Genomic DNA, 12859 nt, shown 5'->3' with positions numbered 1-12859 from the left:
GTAATTTTAAAATGTCTTTCTGAGGCAAAGGGATTTACAAACCAATGTACCTTGTCCTGAAAAGTCTGTGTAGCTCTATTAAACAGCTACAGACGCACTCTAACAAATGAATAAATGGCTCATCGGTTCTTTTGAGGTGAATCCACATTTTGGTCTTTAAGAGACATGAAGAGCAGGTCAAATGGGGCATGGGCTCCAGTTCCATTATTTTCACTTTTGTTGGGAAAGAAAAAGATATAGAATATTATAGAGAAAAATATAAGAAAACACGGAATATACATTGTCCTACCCTGGATAAGACACTGCGCCAGGGGATAAAGATATAGTGACAAATACAATAGGTCTCATCCTTATTACCCTCATAGAGTTTGCAAATTTGAGTTCTGAACGTTCTACCAAAGGGAGCCACAGATGTTGGGTCACAGGGGAATGTGACCCAAACTAGGGAATCAGAAAGAGATCCCTGAAGACGTGATGTCTTACCTCAGGCTTGAAAGATGTATAAAGCATAGCCAGGCCACGGGGCAGGGGAAGGGAGGAAAAGCGAAGCAGGAGATCAGCGTGTCCTGTGGCCCAGAAAGCAGGGAGAGCACACCACGTATAAGGTGATTAGGATATAGGGAGTGAGGGGGACTTTGGGGAGAGGTGAGACTGGTGAGGAAGGAGGCGCACTGTATACCTCCTAAGGCTTTCAAAGGGAATGGGGAGGAAAGGGCAGCAGAATTTTGTAGATAAGTGTTAAGCAGGGTGAAGTTTGTGGTCACCGATTCTGACCTAGGGTTGGGGAGGCTTCCCCACACCAACAAGCAGTTCTCCAACACCAGCTGAGTGTCCTACAATTTAACTCAATTCTGACCCTATCTACCCAGATGTAGCATCAGATCCCGAAGGTTAAGGGCTCAGTCCTGCAGGACGGCCCACCCTCTACTCCCCAGGCCACTTCAGATGCCAGCCCCAAGTCCAGGTCATCACCTGTGCTTCTGTTCCCCTGGCTATAGATCAGAGCAACCCCCTCCTTGGGTTCACATAACTCGGAGAAACCATTTACTTACTAGACCACTGTTTATTATAAAAGGATATAACTCAGGAACAGCCAGATGAATGAGATGCATAGGGCAAAGTATGAGGAAAGGGCACGGAGTATCCATACACTCTCAGGAGCACCAGTCTCCCAGCACCCCCATGTATTCACCAACCAAGAAGCTTCTGAACCTTTTTCTTGGGGTTTTTACAGAGGCTTCCTTACATAGGCATGATTGGTTAAATCATTGGCCACACATGCTTGAATTCAATCTCCAGCCTCCTTCCTCTACCAAGATGTCTGGGGGTAGGGACCCAAAGTTACAACTGTCTAATCACATGGTTGGTTCTCTTGGCAACCAGCCCTTATTCTTAGGTTTGGTCCAAAAGTTAGATTATTAACATAATAAAAAACACCTTTGTCACTCTCATCACTTAGGAAATTTCAAGGGTTTTAGGCATTCTGTGCCAGAAAGGGGGACAAAGACCAAACACATATTTCTTATTATAAATCACAATATCATGAAGAGAAATAGCTGGATCAGAGAGTTGATAGAATTTGTCAGGTTGATGTGGAAGGGGAAAAAAAATACTGACTTTGTGATCGGACAGACCTAGGGTCTAGTTCTAACTTCACTTTTACTATGTGGTCTTGGTCAAAGTATTGAAACTTTCTGAAGTTTCAGAATTTTACCGTGTAAGATAATAGAAATTGGACTGTGTGAAACACCTACGACATAATAAGTGTACAATAAATGTCTATTACCCTTCCTCTTTCCTCATACTAAATCCAAAGTAATTTCATCTGGGATTGACCATGGGGGTTTACTAAGTTAGCCTTTTGGAGCTCAGATAATGCCTAATCCAGGAAAGATTCACAGAAAAGTTGAAATCAAATAGAAGTTGGTCATTTGAAGAGAGCAGCAGCCTATTTCCAGTTACAAGCAACCTTGGCCCTATGATGCTGCTGCTGTGCCAACACTGAGTTCTTCCTACCCCAACTGGCCCTGCCTAATTAGGTTTTTTTTTCATAATTTTCTATGTTGAAAGGCTCTAATGGCATAAGGGAAAGAATTCTATTTATATTTCTGCCAATTAAAATGCACTTATGAATGGCCTTCTATGGCTCTAGTATTGTACTCAACACATTCACACATACATACACATGCCCTTACTTCACGCTTTTCATGAAGAAACCAAGCCACAGAGAAGTTTAATAATGCATCCAAAGTGATTTTAAAAATTAAACAGAAACCTAGATATTTAGCTATTCTTTTCTTATATATTTTTCAAGTTATTTTCACATACTGTGATATATGAACCTAGAACTCAAAGATACACTGAGGTCGTTTTCTGAAAATCCACAAGATGGCAGTAAAAGGTTTTGCAGAGAACTGTATATCCCAGTGGCATCTGTCAGGTCTGCAGGCTGAGTTTTTGCTGTTGATTGTATTTGATCACAGTATTAAAACTGGTTGTTGTCATAACGCTAGACTTTTATATATAATTCAAAAAATAAAAAATGGATTTAAATTTTAAACTAGAATTTACAGCTTTGATGCTATTTTCTCTCTCTTTTACACATGAGAGTTCCATTTTTACAAGCAACAAAGCATTGAGAATCATCCAGGAACTCTAAGAGCCAAGAGGGCTGGAGAAAGCGCAAAATGAGAAATGCAGCTTCTTCTTGAACATGAATGATCAATGATTCTCCACCTTGAAGGAAAGAGAGGGGTCAGTGAAGGGCCAATAGTTAATCTCCCATATAATGTATTGCTTGCTATTGCTCTGTTCAAAATCTACCCTGTAGGGAAACTTTCCTGATGGGCCATGTTGGAAATGATGCTGTGATTCAAACTACAAAAGCATTTATTGTGTATATCTCTCATGTTTTGTGTGTAACATAAACTACACTAAATTGTGGCTATTTTTTCATGTATTTTTATTATTCTATTAACACATTTATAATAGAATTAAGAAGGATAGAAGCTGCATTTTTTTATTTATTTATTTTTTTGCACTTCTTTGATCTGCTTCCATATTCAGCATACGTGAACATCAGTCAGGGGTCTCTAGAATCACCAACTTTCCAGAAAAGCACACTCTTTCTGTATGTAATGTAAATGTAATTGAGTGTTCATTAGCAATCTATTGTGTGTAGTAGACAGTACTTAAGGCTCAAAAGGATGGCAGTGGTTTACATCAAACAGGTACAAATTTTTAAATTCAGCATCAGATATCTCTCTTTGGTTTTAAAGCCCTTTGGTCACTGTCCAATGCTGCCCAGATTTCTCTCTTTCTCTCTTTCCTGACCTCCCTTCTCTAATCTCTTACTAACTTCATGGTCATTTTTTTAATGAAAAACAGTACAACTATCATTTTTACTAGCTTGTAAATGACTCCTTTCACCTCAGGTGGCTCATTATTGTATTTTCTAAATTCACTTTGTTGCCTGAGAAAAATTCTGATACAAGCTATTACAATAATATATCTTCTCTTCCCATACTAATATCTATATAAACCTTTTGTTAGGAAATAAGATGCCCCACTCTGTTCATTTTTCCACCCATCCTTCTCTAGAACAAACTCAGTAGGGGCTTTCACTCTCCACACTACTTTGCTATGAAGATATAGTAATATAATACGAAGGTCTGTATTATGTCCTCAAGATGCTTGTAGTCTAGAAGATGAAATGAGTCAATCCACACAGCTTTGCCACAATAAAAGTACAAAGGGGCAATTGAATTTCATAGAAGAGCCAAAACCTGACCTAGTGATCTGGGGAGGATTTATGATCTCTTTAGTAATGGGAAGACCCTCTCAGGCCCTCCCCTCAGGTCTAAGATAAACTATCTTTTCATGAGACTGCGAAGGAGGAGCATGAAGTCCAGTCAGAGATGAAAAGCCAGGGATGCTCATGAATTCAGAACAGTCTGAGCCAACATGGCATGAGTTATAGGAGACTAGGCAGGCCTCGGAATCCCAGCTGAGGAATAGGAGTTCTAGACTGGGCTGGGAAAAGCAGACAGTTCCCAGGTACAGAGACACTCAATGCAACCTGAGCAAATTCCTGACCACCACCCTCCTCTCACTTCTCTGTAAAGTGAAAAGATGACAACTCATGATCTCTAAAGTCCCTTCCAGCTCCAACATGCTAGGAATGTAAGGTTTTGAGAGAACTTTGGATGATAAAAAGGAGGCACTGCAAGTTCTTTGAACTATTACTTTACAATTAATAACTGAGTTTCCCTTTAAATAATAAGAATTTAAAAAGTAAAAGTTGAAGGCATGCATGTGCGCTTTATCAGAATCCACTGGTTATAATTTAACCATCAGAGAAAAGTCTAAATTCTCCAATATAGCTTTTCAAAAAATATTCCAGCCTTATTTCTACAACTCCTTCTTTTCTCCATTATCTAACCGTATTTAACATGGTATTCTTCCCTTCAAACACTCTCCCCAGCCCACCTTCTTCTCCTGAATAACTCTTCTACTCATCCTTCATCTCAGATTACTTGTCACTCTTTCTAAGTGCCTTCTCTCATAAGTCCAACAAACTCTCTCAAAACACACAGAAAATGCCTTCATTAGAGTTTCTTAATGCACTCATATGCCCAGTACTTTCTCTATCACACATTTACCATGCTAATTTATAATGATGTATTTAATAATCTATTTTTCTCACTAAATTGTAAGCCATCACAATGTGTCTCTTATTCACCTGACAGATAATAGATTTCCTACATATATTTAATGACTGAATAAATGAAGGTAGATTATTATTTTAAATCAGATTCTTTGTGAAGACCTAAAAAATAATGCACAGCCAATAATGCATGACATGGTACATCTATATTACACAGGACATGATGTTAAGGATTGTCCCTATAGGTTGACTCTTAAAGGGTTACCAACTTACAGGAATAAGTGTAACTTAACCATATTTCAAGAATGTTTATAAAATGGCCTAACATCTCAAAAATAAAAAATGTAAAAAATATAGTTATGTCTTCTTAAAAACAACCACTAGAGGGCAATGAAAGCAAACTTTGAACACCTTTTAAAGGACAATTAAATTGTAACAAACTCTTCTAATTAAAATCTGGGCAGGTGATCTTCTGTTTGAGATAGTTATAGGACCTGTGGGCTGTAGGTTCTGTGATTATGGGCTTATTAGTTATAATTACCTTTCTAATGTGGTATTAAAAGCTAGATTGCCTATGATAATAATATCACTTTATATTTTTTGCATTATCTTATTTGCACCTCCTACAAAAGTAGCAGGGAATATATTCTCGTCCATTTTCAAATGGAAAAACTGAAGTTCAGAGTTGTTAAATCAGTAAGTAGCCATAAGAAGGCAAACCACTGCACAGTCCGTATAAGTTCTTATCCACTGCTTACATTTACCAGGCATACAAAATTCCTTGCTAAGGCAGACAGTCTGGGAAAATACAGTTCCTAAAATCAATTGCACCAGTTTAGAAGGGAGCTCTATGGCAGCAGCTCCTTAGAAAATTTTTCGGTTTTAGGTGACCATAAGTAGCCCTCTGATGATGCTGTCAAAATATTACCTAGAACCTATTTCTAGAAATGTAGTGCTGGTGCCTAGGAAGAAGATATGCTTCTGGCCTGTACAGTCATTAGACCCTTCCTAGGGCAATATGTTTCATGCTAGTTGCTGTGTTTTTATAAAAGAATCAAGAAGCAACAAACTAAGATTAATGTACATGATATATTAGAGGGTGAAAGGAAAATTGGGATGTCCTAAAGAGGGTGAGATCCAGAGAGATGAAGTTAGACATGCTTAAGCTGTTGACTCTGGAGTTACAAAGAGTGATGTGACTTGGCATACACACTGAAAGTAGAAAACTAACAATTCCAGGCTTCTGGGTTGGCCTATTATGCCTGTCACATATGACAGCCAATACATGTTTGCAAAACAGTCGCTCTGGGATTCACTTGTTAGAGAAGAAGCCCCTTGATTGCCTCGGTCTGAGAACCCATGAGAAGTCCTTTCTGGAGGCCCTGGTGAGGCCCACATGTGGTGAGTGAGGCCTCGAACAGCTTTATTAACAAGGAGAAGGAGAGTTAAGGTGCTCAGCAGCTTCCTCCCTTTGTGCTCAATGAGTTGACTTCCAGTCTCTTGTTCTACCTCTTGGGTGAGCCACTACAAGCTGGGTGGTGGGAGTCCTGCAGGCCAGCTGTAAAGTGGGTGCTTCGGGAGGAGGTTTCCTTTGCCTGGGGATGGCTCTGTGTTCCCTGCAAGCTGCAGGCCTCCCTCTCGGGCTCAGCTAGCCTTCACCTCAATCTCTGGAATGATGACTGTCAAGCATGAATTTATGACAAATTTTGCTTCCAAGAGGTCATATCCATCATAACAAGGTCTCCATTCTAGAAACTGAATTAGTTGGCATGCCCTGTGTTATTAGCATTTTACTAGAAGGCTTGAGAGATGAACTTGCCTTTGCAAATGTTGATGAAGGCAACTGAAGGGTAAGACAGTGGATCTTAAACATGGCAGCATTTAATGAAAATGCCAAATGTTGTTACCAGGAAAGATTACCTCGTCACTGTAAATTCCAAGTTAGTGATTGCTGCAGCAGGTACACATCAGGAAAAAGAAAGACACTCTAGTTTAATCCAGTGAAATGTGGCCACCTTTAAATTAATGACTTCCAATATTACCCAATGCAGTTCCCACTGCAAACTAGTTATTGTTTCCAGTCCAGCAGATATCTTAACTTATATAACCTGGAAATTTAGTGAATTTAAAAAAAAGCAAAACATGTTTTTGGAAGTGGCTGTAATCTAGACACTGCCCATTTCCATTTCTTGATTGGACAACAGCTTGGTATCCAATCTGAGAGCTGTCACGAGGATCCTTGGAGAGCTTGGAGATGCAAGTGTCCTGTGTGGAATGGAGTGAACATTGCTGATGTCCCTTTGAAGGGTCTGAACTCAGATATAAGAGCTGACGAAGATCCTGAGCAGTGGAAAAATATCCACAAGGAAGTGATTGCCTGTGCCTGTGAGGTTATTAAAACAAAAGACAATACTTCTCGGGCCATTGACTTATTCGTAGCTGATCTAATGTAAAGTGTTTTGAAGACTATTAGAAGAGTGCATCCAATTCCCACCATAATTAAGGGCCTGTATGGAATAAATGAAGGTGTATTCCTCAGTGTTTCCTGTATCCTGTAGAGAATGGTATTACAGACCTAATAGAGGTAAAGCTGAACCCTGAAGAGGAGGCCTGTTTGAAAAAGTGTGCAGAAACACTTTGGGAAATTTAGAAGGAGCTCAAGCTTTAAAGTAGTTTAACCCCACCATTTTGAAGCTACTAAAGAAGAGATAGTAGATATGGGACTGCATATGTTAAGCTCTTGAATGAAGTTGAAACCCTAAAAGTTGGCAACAGGAAAATGGGTAGAGTGAGTCCCCTGTTTGTTTAGTCTTTCAGCTCTTTATTTAGCATCCAGTTGCTAGACGATACTCATTTTTTTTAATTCTTACATGATTATATCAAAGAAGGTGTTTTTGGTACCTCTGATGTACAATACGTTTCTTCTGTATACATGTAGTTGCCATTTGGTCTGAAAGTTTGTATGATGTAGGTGTTTATTGTGTTATAGAAAGTTTAATCTAAGCTTGAAATAAAGGGAAAAATTCTAATCCTTTTAAGTACTTACTAATTATTTTGTTCTGAATGGCTTATACCCATGCTCATTTTTATACTATAAAAAAAAAGTTGTAACCACCTCTACAATATAAAGAGGTAGATATGCACAGAAAAAAAGTAGACCTAGATTTATCATTGTGAACTTGGGCAATTTAATTTTCTGTGCTTCCATTTCTTCATGTATAAAATGATGACTATCTACTTACAGGGCTGTTACGGGAAAGAATCAAAATATTGCATGTATGTTTAGTGTAACATTTGGCACATGAAAGGATTGAATAAATGCTAATTTTTATAGTTGTTGTGTTGATAAAGCATTTGCAAGACCTTTCCATAAAAATGAATGTAGACTTATTTGTGTTGCCCCAGAAAATGTATCAGAACCAAAAGAGGCACCAGCTAAAACAAAAGTTTGTGAATCTGACAGGTTTGGTTTCAAATCCTATTTATACCACATAAGATCTAAATAATCTTGAATGAGTCACTCAGCCTCACCGGATCTTCATTTCCTCATATTATTGAGCATTTACTGAGACTCTTCACTGTGCCAACTACAGTGCATGGAATGATAGGGTCTCATTTTACTCCCTTGTAGTTACTAGCTGACCACAGGGATTCAGTGGGCTTGGAAGAAAGTATTCCTGCAAAGGACAGAATTTTTAATTAAATCTCAAAGGATCCTACCAAGAGTGTTTGTTTCTATTCTTGAAAGTGTTGGTAATAAAATTTGTTCTCATGTTCAAGTTATCTTCATCTGATGTATCATAGACTAGTCACCTAGTAGACATTCATTCAATATTATTTCCCTTGGAATAGCATTTGGCCTTTACAGTTGACTAGATTCCTTTATTTCCCAAAGAGTGAAAAGAAGGAAAAATAGTGGCTTTAGAAACAGAATGAGGTTTGAACCCTGCTTTACTGCTAACTGGCTGTGATACCTTTAGACAAGTCCTTAGCCTCTCTGAACTAAGTCTTCTCATCTATAAAGTAGAACTGACTCCTACCTCAAAGGATTGTTATGGGGCTTAAATGTGCCAAAAAAACTGAGGGCTTAAATAGAGCACCCAGCATGGTGCCTGACACACAGTAGTTAGCAGGTGGTCCTACCTTCTTTGGCACCAGCAGACTCAATGTTCACAGCCCTAAGCCAGCCTCAAAATCTGAAAGCAATAGACATTGGCATTTTTTATAGTGATTGCCTCTTCTTCTCAACCCAGTGGCATTGCTCCTGCCAGGTGAAAACTGACCCCTGATACATTTCCGGCACTTTGGGTCCATGAACTCTCCTTCCTCACACTCTGTGTGTACCTAGGATTCTGGTGTCCTCAAGCTCTTTCTTTTCTGTCTTCCCTCAATGAAAACTTATTTCTTGAAATATCAGATGCAGCAGTTCACACTGAGGTTGGATGTCAGGAAGAAGACAATGTATTATCCCAGCTACATCGAGATTTTAATATATAACAAGCTAAGAGCTGAAGCGATGAATCTCAAATGGCAGAATTATAGGATTCCCAACAAACCCTATAAGGAAAGATTTTCAGAAACATAACAGAGTTGTTTATAGCATGAGTACAGTTTTACATTTCGAAGGTGACTACTGTGATCTCTCTGATGGCAAATTCAAGTCTTATTTTTATTGATTTCAGTACATGGCACAGCCTCTGGCACATTATAAGCATTCAATAAATGCAGACTAGATGGTCTTAAGGCCATGTCAGGTGTACAAATATGTTTCTTAGCTCACACGTTACTGCTAAACACAAATACAAATCATTTACAAAACACCTAGGAGTAGGGAGTTGGAAGAAATAAAAGTTCTTTGCTTTAGTTTTGAAGATAGAAAATTAAGTGCTCTTTACTTGCCAGGAAGAATTTCATAGACGTAGGATTTGAATTGGGCTTCCTGAGGCAAAGGTGACAGTGTGGCATGTGGTTATGAACAAGATAGAGTATTCCCAGCCCAATGGATAGCACAGATGGAAGTTCAAAAGCTACTAGTAAAAGTTCTGATGACAACACTAGGAATATTTGTCTGGATAGCTGATTTTGAAAACCTATGCCCCAGCATATATTTTCCTATCTTCATTTTCGTTCTCTTTGAACATTTTAAACACTTCTTCTCCCACATAGCCTCTCACACTTCTCCTACGCACTCCCAATCCTCTGTCTCTCCCACACATATAACCAAAAAAAAAAAAAAGTCTCTCTTTTTCTTTATCTCTTTATACTGATTTCCTCTAATCTTTTGCTCAGTAATATGTCACAGTCAGAACAAGTTTCAGCTCATTAGTTGGCAATCTTAATGCCATTCTCTTAAAATAGTCAAAGATTTGCTCTTTTTGTTAATAGCCGATTATAAATATGGATTTTGATATCCCTTACCCCATTGCCTGAGGCTGAAATTTTTACAGTATCAAACTCAAATCTGAACCTTCTAAAACTACTCCGGGAAAAAAAAAAAAAGGCAAAATTTCTTTTAACATTTCTTCCTTAAACTAAAAGCAAATCACATGGATTTTACTCATTAAACATTTTTTTTAACCAGGAAATAACCCCCCAAAACAATTCTTAAATTTTATGTGCAATTCTCATTAAAAAGTACAAAATTGAAATTTGCTTTTAGTGATATAAGGAGTGGTATTAGGTTGAACCATATGCAGTTGCCACTTTTGTAGGTTAAGTCAAATATTAGCAATTTTGTATAGTTTAAACTAAGATGGATTCATATTTATATAGTACCCACAGAATTCTCATAGATGTCTTGGTTCTAAAACTCTTGCATAGAAGTTACAGCCATGGATGGTAGTATGCAAAGAGTCTTCAGAGGATTCAGGCCCCCAAAAAATTACCTCTCTTGGTTTATTCATTTCAAAAGGATGTGAAACAAAGCAGAAATGTTTTCCAACTTTCCATATTAAAAGCAGCAGCCATTATTCATGGAGTAGGTTGTTAAATGCATCATTTCATTCAATCTTCACTATAACTGCAATTCTTGAAGTAGATCTCCCTATCATCATATCAGAGAGATGAAAATGGAGTCTCAGAGCAAGTAACTTGCCCAGAATCGCAAATTCCAAACCTGAATCTGCTGTACAAAACCTACACTCTTTTTCTTCTATCACACTGCCCTCGCTGCTAGAAAAAGGGGTGGGACAGTGGTGGGAGGGAGGAGAGAGAAAGGTCTCCAAAATGAAATACTGATTATCATCAGCACTTAATAATCTGCATGCTGTTGAGTTCTTTGCATAGAAACTTTGACTTTCTACAATTAGGCCCTTGAGATGAAATTCTATAAAATAGGAGATTGTCTTATAGACCCAGATCTCCTCAAGAACAGAGGCCATGTCTAAATAATCTTGGCATCCTTGGAATACAGCGTAAAACCAGAAACACAGTAAGTCTCAAATAAGTGCTTCTAGAATGAATGTCTGAATGAGTAAATAAATGAATGACTTTTACAATGGAAGGAGGCAAAAGAGGCACTTAGCTCTTTGCAGAATCAAACATCTTACAGTATGTATATATATTTTTGAACCACATGATTGAATCACAGAATCGTAACTCTGAATGGAACCTCATAGACTTCTTTGAACAATATTTATTTGTTTCTTTAATAAATTAAGGAACTAAAGCACAAAATCCCAAAAGCTAACTGATAACAGAAGCTAGAACTATATCCACTGAGCATTCTTTAAAATAAATCTATCCCTGGTTTTTGCCACCTATTGGGACATAAAATCACTAAAGTAATGAATTATCTTCACTTATATTATGATACATAGGATATATATGTATATATGTGTGTGGATATATACACACAAATAATTGCAGAACAATTTACTTTCTTTAAGAAAATATTAGTTAATTGTTTTTATTGCACAATCAATTAGTAAAGATCAGCCTTAGCTAGGAATTTCTATATGGCAGAGAGCCAAATACAAGTCTCTTGCTTTGAAAACCCACCCATTTATTAATTATCAGGTGGATTAATGCTCTTGAAAGGCAATTTAGATGGCCAGGCACTCACAAGCCAACAAAAAAGAAAAAAAGAAAAAGACCTTTCATACATACAACAAATACTTTTACATATGTTATCCTGAAGAACACATTGTACAATCATACATACTTTGTCTTAGTGATTTGTTTTATATGCACATTTATTTTGTCTCCTATTCATCATTTCCTTGTTTACCTGACTTTCTCATTACACCTAACGTTAGAACTGATACATTCTCTTCATATGGGTGGTATGCATTGTAATAATCTATTATCTAACATAAAATTTCAATCAGACATTTCGTATGTCTCCAGTGTGACTTTTCCCCCTGAGTGCTTCTTTAATCCTGTACTGTGTGTCTGAAATCCATACTAAAATTATATCAGCAATATTTTCATGCTTTTAAGAGGGAATAAGTTGTTGGCAAAAGATGAGTAAGAAATGGAGGTTACCACAGAAGTGATGTAAATCTTGAGGTATGCACAAACCCCAAAGCCCAAAGTTAAGCCACTGTGGACTGACTGGTGCTAATTAGGGAACAAGGGACAGATGGGGAGGCTGACTTGGAGTTAAAACAGTCAGCTTGTAATGACAATGTTTAGAAGGAGGTTAAACATTCTATCAGTTTTTTGATATGCAGGAAGGCTCTACTTTAGACAGAAACAAGTAGGTTTTGAAAAAAAATGTTTTATGGCAGCTCCAGGGCCCTATAAATCCTAGGGAGCTTCCCCTGAAATCCAACATAGAAAAATCCTAACTTAAGATTTATGCTTAACTTAAAGTCACAGAGCATTAAATATAAACAAGACAGCCTGAGATGGCATTTCAAAATGCAAAGCAGAGGTAATTTTGTTATTTTATTTTGAGTGCAAGCTCCTTTGGTTTGCCTGTATTTGACAGCTAACCCGATGTTTTAGTTATATTAATGGAATGAGGACACGTTTTTTGATTAGCATAATTATAGGGTTCTCGCGGCAAGTCAGTTTAGACTTTAAATGGGCAACGCAATACCAGAAACTCTGCGCTAGGTGGTAAACACAGTAAGTGGTAGGTTGTCCTCTCACGAGAGCAAGAGAAATCAACCAGAGAAGAAAAAAAAGGGATGGAGCAAGAAAGTCGAGGCAGATCAGTCAGAGGGAGGGGATAGGAGACGGGAGAGG

The 12859-nt window shown here is 37.9% G+C and overlaps 1 protein-coding gene and 1 pseudogene across 4 annotated transcripts in view; both read left to right on the top strand.

Annotated features, from left to right (window-relative positions):
* The window catches only part of DLG2 (discs large MAGUK scaffold protein 2), a 1673246-nt gene that overhangs the window by 1374409 nt on the left and 285978 nt on the right, over positions 1–12859 (top strand). The window lies entirely within an intron of this gene.
* Positions 6253–7334, top strand: LOC120590425 (L-lactate dehydrogenase A-like 6B; annotated as a pseudogene).

The sequence above is a fragment of the Pteropus medius genome, unplaced genomic scaffold, assembly GCF_902729225.1.
Source record: "Pteropus medius unplaced genomic scaffold, Ma_sr-lr_union100, whole genome shotgun sequence".
Taxonomy (NCBI): domain Eukaryota; kingdom Metazoa; phylum Chordata; class Mammalia; order Chiroptera; family Pteropodidae; genus Pteropus; species Pteropus medius.
This window is presented reverse-complemented; position numbering and strand designations above follow the sequence as displayed.